Source organism: Centruroides sculpturatus, unplaced genomic scaffold, assembly GCF_000671375.1.
Source record: "Centruroides sculpturatus isolate CEXI.00-Female unplaced genomic scaffold, Cexi_2.0 scaffold773, whole genome shotgun sequence".
Classification (NCBI taxonomy): domain Eukaryota; kingdom Metazoa; phylum Arthropoda; class Arachnida; order Scorpiones; family Buthidae; genus Centruroides; species Centruroides sculpturatus.
In genome coordinates this window covers 111052-124823 of record NW_019384998.1, presented here as the reverse complement: position 1 = coordinate 124823, position 13772 = coordinate 111052, and positions in this window count along the sequence as shown.

Below are 13772 nucleotides of genomic sequence, written 5' to 3'. Positions count from 1 at the left end.
TTCTAATTGAATCGTTCTGCATGTGCGAGTAAATTCGAATAGTCATTCCAGCAGTGGCGTGCCGTGACATTTGATGATAGGGAAGCTGTGTTTCTATAAGAAGCCGACTTGTTTCCGAAAATCAAAACCGTATACTCAGTACACCACGTATATCAAATTTGATCGAGACTTGTTTAATAATTCTTTCTGTAGAAAGCTCTAAACACCTACTCTTTAATTATAATCAGTTTATATTATGTGAAAATAGTAATAAGAGTACTGTACTATATCANTTGTTGACGTCTTTTTTTTTTGACAGTTCTCCCTGATTTATGACAGTCTCCCGCGCCGTAGAAAAACTTATCTTATTATTTGGTCATTTCTATCGTCCAGTCGCTCGGACGTATGGGGGTCACGTGACATCGTGGTCCCTCGTCGATGACCTTCAGCCGACGAAAGTCACCCTCACTAACTACGCAGTTAGTGTGAAATTAAAAACTATCCTCCTCATTCTCACAGATATTTGAATATACAATAGCAATCTTATCGTTTTTTTCACATGTAGTATAGAAGTTTGTAATAAGATACATAATGCGGTTATAATAAAACATTAATTTTAATTATATGAAAATAATCGCACAATATGTATTTATTTTTTAGAAAATTTAATGGAAGCGGCGCTTCCACCGCTTCCAATGGCGGCACGCCACTTCATTCCAGAAATTTCAATTCTTTTACATGCTGTATTTGCTGGATTACATATTATATTGTTATCCAAACAAAAACATCTGAGACGTAAAAAGTTGCACCAAGTAAAATATAACAATTTAGATGACAGTCAATTCTTTTTCTTAGGAGTTTTTCTTTGATTAAGATTAAAATGACTAGATGTCCCGGATAATTGTCTGGTTCCTTTATCAGTACCGGTTTTTGACTCTGTCTCGATTTAGAATAAAATGTCCCGGATTATCTCGTTAATTAATTAATTAATTAGTTTATATTAAATTAAGGTAGGTTTTCAGGACTGGGATTGGCTCCTTAGAACCAGGCGAAGGAGTAGTTGGAATTAGGCTAGAATTTAGTATGAAGTTGATGCAAAGAATGGTACCAAGTTCAAAACGAGCCTTATCTTAGTGAGAGCAGATGAGATAAAAATGCCTGGTAGTTTTGATATCACTGCGGTGAAGACAAGAAAATAATTCAAAATTGTAGAAATTAATACAATGGAACAGTTTCCTGTGCGGAAGCGACACAGAATTGGAACTCCTAAAGTGCACCTACTTTCAGGCACTAATGATAAAAGGATGGAATATGATTAGGGCCTTTGTTGCCTGGAATAATTGTTACCTCGCAGGGTAGATGTATTTTCAGATGTCACGACAGTAGTCTGCCAAAGTGAGCTCATGTTATCACTTGAGATGGGTAGTTTCCGGTCGGAACCCGTTTCGGACTCGGAACCACTAGGAACAGTTCCACACCAAGTATCGAGACAGTTCCGATCGGAACCACTAACTCGTTCTTCATTTTGTACTTTTATGAATACGGGTTTTCACGGAACAATAAACTCTAAAATGAAAACTATATTACAAATTTATTTATCATAGTCTATCGTTGTCATGTTTATCAAGAAGTGTGGAGGACATCAAGTAAGGGGGAAAGTGGGATGTCTATATTTCATGGTAGTCTATATTTTCCTCAGAGTTGGAGAGAATAAGTATGAAAAATTTGATACAAACCGGACAAAGAGCACAGCAGTTAATAAGGAGGATGAAATGAAGAGAGGATGATGTTCAGGTTGTTATATTTTCCTTAGAGTCCAAGTAAACCTAGAATAATTTGGACGTAATCGATCAAAAAGCTGTGAGCAGAGAGGCACAAACATTCTCTTATATATATCCGATAATATATATCTTATATATATTCTCTTATATATATATATGTTACTGTGAATGACCGATATCTGGCGAATGTCAACATTCTCCGGTGAATGTCAGCATTCACACAGTCGTTTCGTGTATGTACGAAATATTTGCTAAATATCGTTATTTCTCACTTCCACCGGCAAATGTCGGCATTCAGCGTGCACTAATGGTGAATGTTAAATAAAAATATTTTTATTACGTTAAGACAAAAATGTAACTTTCTAATATGTCAAAATAGGAGAAAGCTTAAGTAACAGCACATGTAAATAAACTGTTGAACCTAAAACGAACAGTACATTCTAAATCATTAAAGAAAATAATACAATAATAAACTTACACATAAATTATGTGATTAACGTTATGCAATCTTTTTTATTGCAACAACTTAAACTGTTATGGAACTTTGAATTTCACAAGAGTCCCTTGCTTTTACAACTGCATTTATTGGTGGAACACTTCTTATTGCAATGACAGCGTGTATAGCCTTGCTCTCCAATTTTCGAATTAGCTGTAGCTGCTTCTCTCGGCGATATTTCTTGAGAAGAAATCTCATCTATAGAAAGTAACTTTTCTTTACAAATTACGAAATGATTACGGGTATAAAGCTGCTTGAGGGTACAATATTCGTTTGCTAATTTATAAAAGTCGGAGTCTGGTACAGATACCAGACTCCGACCTTTATAAATTACATGTCGGGTATCTGTACAGCAAGTCCTCGTGTGGACCGTATCTGTACAGATGCCCGAAATGTGTTGGCGGTTGTTGTTGGAATAAAAGATTCTGACTTTTATAAATTAGCAAACAAAAATGGTACCCTCAAGCAGCTTTATACCCGTAATCAGTTCGTAATTTATATAGAAAAGTTACTTTCCATAGATGAGTTCTCTTCTCAAGAAATATCGCTGAGAGATGCAGCTGCAGCTAATTCGAAAAGTGGAGGTCAAGGCTATACACGCTGTCATTGCAATAAGAAGTGTTCCACCAATAAATGCAGTTGTAAAACAACGAACTCTTGTGCAATTCAAAGTGCCATAACAGTTTAAGTTGTTGTAATAAATAACATTGTATAACGTTAATCGCATAATTTATGTGTAAGTTTATTATTCTATTATTTTCTTTAATGATTTATAATGTACTGTTCGTTTTAGGTTCAACAGCTTATTTACATTGCTGTTACTTAAGCCTTTTCCTATTTTGACAGTAGTAGTGGTTTGACACATACTGATCACAAAATTAATTTCAGATGTTGAATAAATTAAAATTACATAAAAATTTTTTAAAATTGCAAATAAAAATTTGTCAAATGGAATTATTTCAGATCACAAAATTAATTTTTCAATCACAAATCTTAATTTTATTTTAACAATAAGGAAAGTTTCTGTATTAATTATTAATTGTTTTAATATACAATAAAATTAAAACACGATAATTGTATGAAATAATATAACACCAAAATGAATTTTTTTATTTTAACATGAAATAGATTAAATAACTTTTATTTTATTTAGGCTTTTCCAGTTTTTTCATTCACTTTATCTAAAGCAAGATATATTTATGCACGTAATAATTTTAAAATTAATTTTTCAGGATATAAAGTATTTCAGATCAAAAATTTCTCGAGTAAATTAAGATTATAAATAATTTTAATATTTAGGAAACTTTTCAATTCATTTCTTAAGAAAAGATTTTCATATTTAGAAAACTTCTCAGTTCAATTCATTGCTTCATATAAAATTAATTTGCGATAATAATTTTTACAATTTGTTCTAATATCCGAGTAAATTAAAACACAACTTATAATAATATTATAACAATAAGGCAAAGTTTAATATATTCTTTGTAATTATCAAATTCATTATTATAAAATTAATTTACAATAATCATTTCGGATATAATAATTTCAGATCAAATGATTAGTAATAATAATTTCAGATCAAAAATCTCTCGGATAAATTAAGATTATAAATATTTAGAAAACTTTTCAATTCATTTCATTTTTTTTAGTTTTCATAAAATATCTTGTAACAATAGGACAAAGTTTCTGTATTAATTATTAAATGTTTTAATATCTGAGAAAATTAAAAAATAACAATTATATGAAATAATATAACACCAAAACAAAATTATTTTTGAATTTTTTTTTATTTTTACATTAATAGGTTAAATTAGTTTTATTTAAGCTTTTCCAATTTTTTCATTCAATTTATCAATAATATATAATCAGTGTTGTACTTCAATGAAAAATTATTTAAATATAATCTTGTTTTTTTATTTTTTTATAAAAAAAATTACATAATATTAAAACACATAGAAAACAATGAGCAACAAAATTGGTATGGTATTAGCATTGAATACCGCACCTCTGTTAAATTTAGGTATAAATACAGTCACTAGAATCAATGATCATTCACAAACTTCACCATTTAATAAGTTGTACCAAGATGAGTCGTAAGTATATCTTCTTTTATATCTATACTTGATTGACATATTTTTTAAAAAAAATAAAAACAGTGTGCAACAAAATTGGTATGGTATTGGCATTGAATACCGCACCTCTGTTAAATTTAAGTATAAATACAGTCACTAGAATTAATGATCATTCACAAACTTTACCATATAATAAGTTGTATCAAGATAAGTCGTAAGTATATTTTCTTTTATATCTATACTTGATTGACATATTATTACACACAGAAAACAATGACCAACAAAATTGGTATGGTATTAGCATTGAATACCGCACCTCTGTTAAATTTAGGTATAAATACAGTCACTAGAATTAATGATCATTCACAAACTTCACCATTTAATAAGTTGTGCCAAGATGAGTCGTAAGTATATTTTCTTTTATATCTATACTTGATTGACATATTTTTTCAAAAAAAAAATTACATAATATTAAAACACATAGAAAACAATGAGCAACAAAATTGGTATGGTATTAGCATTGAATACCGCACCTCTGTTAAATTTAGGTATAAATACAGTCACTAGAATCAATGATCATTCACAAACTTCACCATTTAATAAGTTGTACCAAGATGAGTCGTAAGTATATCTTCTTTTATATCTATACTTGATTGACATATTTTTTTCAAAAAAAAACAAAAAATACATAATATTAAAACATAAAATAATATTTTCTTCTCTATCTCCGTATAAAATTAAAAAAAATTGTCCTATTGTTACAAGATATTTTATGAGAACTGAAATGAAATAAATTAAAAAGTTTTCTAAATATTTATAATTTTAATTTATTCGAGATATTTTTTATCTGAAAATAATTTATATCCTAAAAAATTATTACCTGCAGAAATTTCTTGCTTTAGATAAACTGAAGGAAAAAGTGAAAATTCTTAAATAAACTGTAACGTAAAAATAAAAACCTTTTCAAAATAATTTCAGTGTTATATTATTTCAAACTGTCATGTACCAGAATATTAAGACAAATATTTATCAAGAAAATAATTAATTGTAGTATTGATGATAAAACTATTACTTAACAAATTATTTGTAATCTTAATTTATAAAATATCAGAAATTAAACCAGAAGTATGTCATGTTTTAGATAAAGTGTATGAAAAAAACTGAAAAAGCTTAAATAAAATAAAACTTATTTGATCTATTCATTTAAAAAATTCGTTTTGGTGTTATATTATTTCATATAATTGTTATTTTTTAATTTTCTCAGATATTAAAACATTTAATAATTAATACAGAAACTTTGTCCTATTGTTACAAGATATTTTATGAAAACTAAAAAAAATGAAATGAATTGAAAAGTTTTCTAAATATTTATAATCTTAATTTATCCGAGAGATTTTTGATCTGAAATTATTATTACTAATCATTTGATCTGAAATTATTATATCCGAAATGATTATTGTAAATTAATTTTATAATAATGAATTTGATAATTACAAAGAATATATTAAACTTTGCCTTATTGTTATAATATTATTATAAGTTGTGTTTTAATTTACTCGGATATTAGAACAAATTGTAAAAATTATTATCGCAAATTAATTTTATATGAAGCAATGAATTGAACTGAGAAGTTTTCTAAATATGAAAATCTTTTCTTAAGAAATGAATTGAAAAGTTTCCTAAATATTAAAATTATTTATAATCTTAATTTACTCGAGAAATTTTTGATCTGAAATACTTTATATCCTGAAAAATTAATTTTAAAATTATTACGTGCATAAATATATCTTGCTTTAGATAAAGTGAATGAAAAAACTGGAAAAGCCTAAATAAAATAAAAGTTATTTAATCTATTTCATGTTAAAATAAAAAAATTCATTTTGGTGTTATATTATTTCATACAATTATCGTGTTTTAATTTTATTGTATATTAAAACAATTAATAATTAATACAGAAACTTTCCTTATTGTTAAAATAAAATTAAGATTTGTGATTGAAAAATTAATTTTGTGATCTGAAATAATTCCATTTGACAAATTTTTATTTGCAATTTTAAAAAATTTTTATGTAATTTTAATTTATTCAACATCTGAAATTAATTTTGTGATCAGTATGTGTCAAACCACTACTACTGTCAAAATAGGAAAAGGCTTAAGTAACAGCAATGTAAATAAGCTGTTGAACCTAAAACGAACAGTACATTATAAATCATTAAAGAAAATAATACAATAATAAACTTACACATAAATTATGCAATTAACGTTATACAATGTTATTTATTACAACAACTTAAACTGTTATGGCACTTTGAATTGCACAAGAGTTCGTTGTTTTACAACTGCATTTATTGGTGGAACACTTCTTATTGCAATGACAGCGTGTATAGCCTTGACCTCCACTTTTCGAATTAGCTGCAGCTGCATCTCTCAGCGATATTTCTTGAGAAGAGAACTCATCTATGGAAAGTAACTTTTCTATATAAATTACGAACTGATTACGGATATAAAGCTGCTTGAGGGTACCATTTTTGTTTGCTAATTTATAAAAGTCAGAATCTTTTATTCCAACAACAACCGCCAACACATTTCGGGCATCTGTACAGCCACGGTCCACACAGGGACTTGTATTCGTATGGTATCACCAATTTGAGCAGAAGGAAACAACGTAGAATTTGGCGACAGACTATCGCCTCTCTGTCGACATCGGCTTCTCGGGTATCGTTTCGACCTCCACCAAAGCTTATCTGTGCTTGTCGACATACACCGGCGATTGTTTGAATGTATAATAATATAACCAAATATTCGGCTTTTACCGACGTATTTATGTGTCGACATTCACCGGAGAAAATCGACATTTTCTAATTTCGGTCTTCCACAGTAACATATGTATATATATATCTATTCCAGTGATTCTCAAACTTTTTTAGCCACCTATTGCTTCCATAAACTTATATCCAACGCCCCTAACCCATTTTTCCCTTGTGTAAATAAGCTTGAAAATACTATTGGAAAAATTTTCTATGAACCTCACACTTTGTGTCCATACCGTACATTTTTCTCCACGTCTAGAAACAATTAAACGCTTCTTACCAATTTTAACAGAAGAAAGTGGATAGTTGTCCGTGACCCCAACCCTCGCCTATAGCCATCTTGTCTTCAACGTTCCCGTGCCGCCATTTGCTTTTTTGCCCCCCCCCAAATTTACTCACCACTCACATGGGTAGTATAGCCCACTTTGTCTAGTCCAGTGTTTTTCAACCTGTGGGTCGCGACCCCCAGAGGGTCGCGAAGCCTTATACGGGGGTCGCGGGTAAAAGAAAAAGACAAGTGTTTGTAGGTCCTACACTACATTAAAAAAATTACAATTTCAGCGAGAAGCTGAAAGTCTTGATCCTAAAAAAAAGAAAAAAAAATCAACGGCTCCCTGTGCCCAATATTATAATTAAAGGAAGTGTTTCATACTTTATCTGTGTTAAGTTATTGTCGATACTTATGAAATTTTAATTTTAATCAACAATAATTTTTCTCAACAGAAAGAAAATTAAATACGTAGTTTTTAAAATCACTGATATATTTTTAATATGGCCCTGGGGGGTCGCCAGAATTTTTTAACTTGTAAAGGGGTCGCGTATTCAAGAAGGTTGAAAAACACTGGTCTAGTCCAATAGTCTAAGCAATTCTGAGGAATCGTCTAGCCCTGTGTTTCTCAACTTTTTTTTACCTTTTATTCCTTTTGAGCTGTGGCCCACATAATAGTAGCTCAAGGAAAAGTTTTAATTAATTAATTAAAATAAACATTAAAAATTATACTGCATTTTTAAAGAATCCAAAATGAATTTATAATTAACATATCTCTTAATTACTACAAACATACGTGCTTATAAATTCATTTTTTTAAATAAAACATGCAATAAATTGACATCTACTTTATTCACTCAGTCTTTGCCCACATCAGTATTGTAAGACAAGAAAGACAATTACAATCATTAAATGTAAGCATAAATTTTTGGTACATTTTACATAAATTCGGTAAACTTGAATCGATTGAAATATAAACCCTTAAACATGGATATCTGAAGTGAAGAGCAAACAGAGACTTGCCCACACCTGGGATTGAGTAAAAAATTATACAAATTATAATCATAAAAGTGATTGAGATATATATAACCTTACATAATCTTACATGACTATATTCTATAATCTGTTTGTAAAAAAACCTAAAAAATTAAAGTGTTGAATAAAAATTTATTTATGTAATTATTTGTCTCGGAGCTTTACCACCCTGAAAAATTTTGTTAATGCCTCTGCCCTTAAAAATCTTGACACAAAGAAAAGTGGATTTACACCTCTTTTATAGTAAACGGTCCATTTGTAATAGAACTTTGTATTGCAAACCACATTGTTAACATTAAATCATATTAATTTTTAACCTTCAAATTCAAAATGGTTTACGTATGGTATTTACTATATATAATTGTCCCTTTTTTAAAATACTTAAGTTTAGATCCGCACTCGATTTCATGTAAATTCCAGAGACAAGCAAATCGTGGTGCTAGACCGAAGTTTCACAATATATGCACTCTATATATTTATGTGCAATAAGCCCATATTTAATGAAATTTAATATAAAAATGAATATAAACATTAAATTTGACCAATTACATCAGATATCTTAAATACCTTTCGTGATAGAACCCGATTTTAATATAAAAGCGAACAATGACAGTGCGTTTAATTTAAAACGGGCAATTTGGTTCGTTGCTTGATTCACTAGCCCAAAATGTCATTGATTTGCTTACCCGTCTGTTTCAGACAACGTGCTCATTCTCATTACAATTATTAGTATTACATTCATTAAAAAATAAAAAGTAAATTTTAATTGATTTTCTTCTTTCTCCAATATTTTTTATAGAACAATTTACAGAACAAAATCAAATATGACGAAACAATTAAAAACACATTATCCAACGCTTCTTTAGATACATCGCATTCGTAATTATTAATTATTAACCAATATACCCAACAAGCCGTTAAAAGTGCCCAACCCATTTGAGATATTTGAATTGTTGTTATAAACATGGCGAACATTTTGGGTATTTTTATATTCATATTTTTCAAAGCGAAATAACTATACATAAAAGAATGAACAAAAGCGTTTAGGTAACAAACAAAATATCCAAAAGTAATTTCTTTATAAACTCCGTACCAAATAAGAATTAGAGTAGCCGCATGATGATACCAATGAAGAAACAATAAGTTCCGTTTGCGCAAAACAATGAGTACAGTATCTCCTAGTTCCAGAACTTTCGATACGAGATATAAAGCAGTCCAAAATAAAAATCCTTTCTGTTGAGTATAAACCTCGTTATCGCAAATAATATTGTAAACAGGAACGTATTTTATAGCATAAATTATTACAGGAATTCCTCTTGCAATGCAGCAAATGCTGAAGAGTGCAAAACCACAATTCCAGTAAATTGTAACTCTTCTTAGATCGAATGCCGGTCGATATTTCATATAATGCTGTAGACAATGAATGACAACTACGTACATAATAGAAATGTAGATAGAATAATGCCAATATTTGGCTGCATAACGTCTTAAATCTTCGATTTCAATTAATGTTTCAAATTCATAAGTTTGCGGATGTGGTTCAATAACAACAAAGCGATTCATCTTTATAAAAATATTATTGAAATTAATTTTTTATTTTAAAAAATAGATATACTGTAAGTTTTAAGAGATCAAACAAACAATAATAGATTATTTACTTACATTTCGTCGTTTTCTGCTGCAATGCAAACTAATTTACAAAGTCCTGAAGACAACTATTACTGATTTGAAACGGCACCAATATAGAGAAGTATTGTACCTGCGAAAATAAACGTATTTATCTGTATCTGTATCTGTATCTGTAGACAGAAACAAATTGAGATTTTTTAAAAATACTTATTCTTTTCGGTTATCTCCATTATTTATGTCTGTTTGTTTTTTTTTACTTGTAAATTATAATATATTGTAATTTTCCTTATACATAATTCACTAATAAATATGAAATCTAAATATATACAATTACTTGTCCTGGCTGACTGAATGAGTAACTAATTAATCATCGCACAAAGCAAGCCGTTGAACCTAGAGGTGAAATTTGGTACACAGTTAAAGTACGTCATGAAAACGCACACTAAAAAGGGATTTATCGAAATTCTCCCGGAGGGAGAGCATTAAAGCTTAACCGAAAGAACGGCTTCTACTGTACTATTTTAGATGCGATTTTTTGTTTTTATCTGTGTTTTAGTAGGGTACGCAATGAGAATGGCCACTTAGAAAAGATTTTTGGAAATTCCCCCGTGGGAGAGAGGAAAAGGCTTAAGGCTTAACCGAAAGAACGGCTTCTACTGTACTATTTTAGATGCGATTTTTTGTCTACGTCAACGTTTAATCTTCATTGATTACTTAGGTGTACTAAATTGATAACTTTTCAGACATTGTTATAAATATTTTTATATATCTCGCTTTTTTAACCAAATGTTCGAACCGTTTTAAATTCGAATTTGCATATTGGTTCGATTACAGAATGATTGTTAACGTTTTAGAAAATTGATTAAATTTAAAATAGTTTGTTTGATTTTCAGTAATTCTCATTATTCACAGCGGTAGGTATTATATAACAATTACTGTGGTTTTTGAAATACTAAATATAAATGGGGTTTGCTTGAAAAACCCTCGCAGGCGAAGTCGCCGGTAGCAGCTACATTTTTATAAATAGATATTTCATGTATTTTACTTATTACATGGATATTTTCGAAACTTTCAACAAATGTTAAAAATTCTTTGAATTTCGAATTTCAGAATAATGTAATGAAATATTTTTTAGAGATATTTAGAAGAATTTTATTATTATCTGTTTAATATACTGTTTGTACAGGGTCATCAAAAATTGATTAATCGAGATGTAGTTTTATTTTAAGAATTTACTGTTTTAATATACTGTTTCCTATACATCATCTTAAAAGGTTATTTTAATTACAGTTTGGAATAGTTTAGCTGGTCCTACCCACCAGTGGATCAGTGGAAACTGCTAAATACTGAATGATAATCGCGGATTCGCGCTTCACCAACGAGTTGGCCGCATAGAGAATTATGGGGTTTTCACGTGTCTAACACATAGAGTCAAATTTTCAATAAAAATCCTCCCTTTGGCAGATCGCCCATGTTATGCGTTTAATTAATTTACTCAGGCCAATTTATCCGTCAATCGAAATCAATTTTTAGTTTAGTGTATATTATGTAATTCAACACTATTATCAATATAGTTTTAAAAAGTTAATCGATTTTTATAAGCAAATATATAGACTATGGCTAATTATATTCTAGGCAATTTCTCCTTTGAGCAAACTTAAGAAATTCTCTTTCTATCACATTAGACAGACTGAAAGTACGTATGTAAATATTCAAAATATTCAATTATTAAATATTAAATATATTCTGATGATTAAATTATAAAAATTATTACGAAAATTTTTAATTTTTCATATTTGTACTAGTTACAAATTAAAGATATATTTTAAAGTAAGTATATGCAAACATTTAAAATCGATGGCCATCCGACCATCGATTTTAAATGTCAGCCTACCGCTCTGGTGGACCGGCAAACAAATTCGGCGGGTGTAAATATCCAGAAGAATTTTTCGGGGGTCATTCCGGATATATCGGGCTTCGTCCCTCCCCATCAGCTCGCTCAATTCTATTGCTTCAACGAAGCCCGTAAACTTCATAAGTTGTTCGGCCATATATCTTGGGGCACCATGAAAATGAGTTGCATTTCTATCTAATTTTACTCACAATTAATGGCGTATTTCGCTTTTTCATATGCAGATGACAGTCAGTCCTAGTAAAAAAATGTCTTGAATCAGACAGAATCATTACGAAAAGTAGAAGTTAATTGAACTTTTACTTAAAAAAACACAATTTGTGTTGTTTTAAGATCTGAATTGTATTTATGTAGTGTATATAGTTAGATGTGATGAAATGATCAATTTTATTTCTATCATTTTATCAAATTAAATTAATCGACGACAGATGAACGTACGAAAGAAGAAAATAAAAGTAAAAGAAATAAATTTTACTTTTTAGAAATACAGTATATTAATTATTTCAAAAATTTATCTAATATGCAAATTTTAAATATAGGTAACCCCCGTATAACACGGCACTTCTATAGCACGGATTCACTCTAACACGGTTCGGTAATTGGGTAAAACCTCGTACAACGTAAAATGTAATAAAGAGTGCGTTCTTTTATACCTCTGCGTAACTCCGCCCGAGCATTCTAATTTTTTCGTGGCTACTTTGAATGCTCTTCCAACAAATAATCCATTTAATGGTTAAATTTTACAATTGGGACCTTTCTTTTGCCTCTAAAACTTCATTTTAAAATTATAAATTCTTCCATCACGAAACTATCGATAGTGCGGGCGCCGCTATCTTTCTTTCACCATTGTTCCTAAATGCCTACAAACAGCAGCATACCCTCGTTGCAGAGCGACCGCTATTAACGAACGCACCCAAAAACTATTACCAGTTGATGATGCTCATGCTGAGATCATCATATAGGATGAATAATCCTCTGGTAAAATATTTACTTAAATAATAAATATTTTACCTGTGAAAAAAATGAATAATAAATCCGATTTAAATAAGGATTTAACAGCATGTTTTTTAATTTTTGGAACCTAACCCCCCTTTTCGCACTAGTTCTTTGTTTCGTATAACACGAATTCGCATAACACGGCAATTTTTGGAACGTAACTCCCGTGTTATACGGGGTTACCTGTAATTATAACAAGTGTCAAAAACAGTAGAGGAGAAGGAGGTATTATGGAACACTGCGGGTATTATGGAACCACCCCATTTCGAACTGATAATAAAGGCAAACTGTAGCGGAATGTGGCTGAACTGAACTAGGCAGACATCCATAGCAAGGGAAAAACCAGTTTTACTTCAGTTAAACGGTTGTCCGCATTTAATCAGCAAATTTGTTTTTTCAAAATTCGCAAGTTTTGAATGCTAAGTGTATTTAATTATTTTTAAAATATAAATCGTGTAGTTGTAGGTTCACCGGTGCATGTATTCCGTTCCAGAGACTTAAGGGTACATATTAATCTGTGTGATGTTCACATTTTTAAAAATTTGGTCTCGACAGACATAAGTTAATTCGAGATGGCGATGCGTGAAATATGGACCCCATTGGTGCTTTTACAGTAATATAGAACTCAACTCCTCCGAACTCTCTCTTTGCAAGCAGACATTCGTCTGGAGCAATTTGTGAAAAAGACACTAGGTAGAAAGCCAATTCTTCCCGAGAATATCGAAAAAGAGCTGCTGGAATATATATTGTTGATGGAGGTCATATTTTTCTATTATAAAAGCATTTTTGCGATA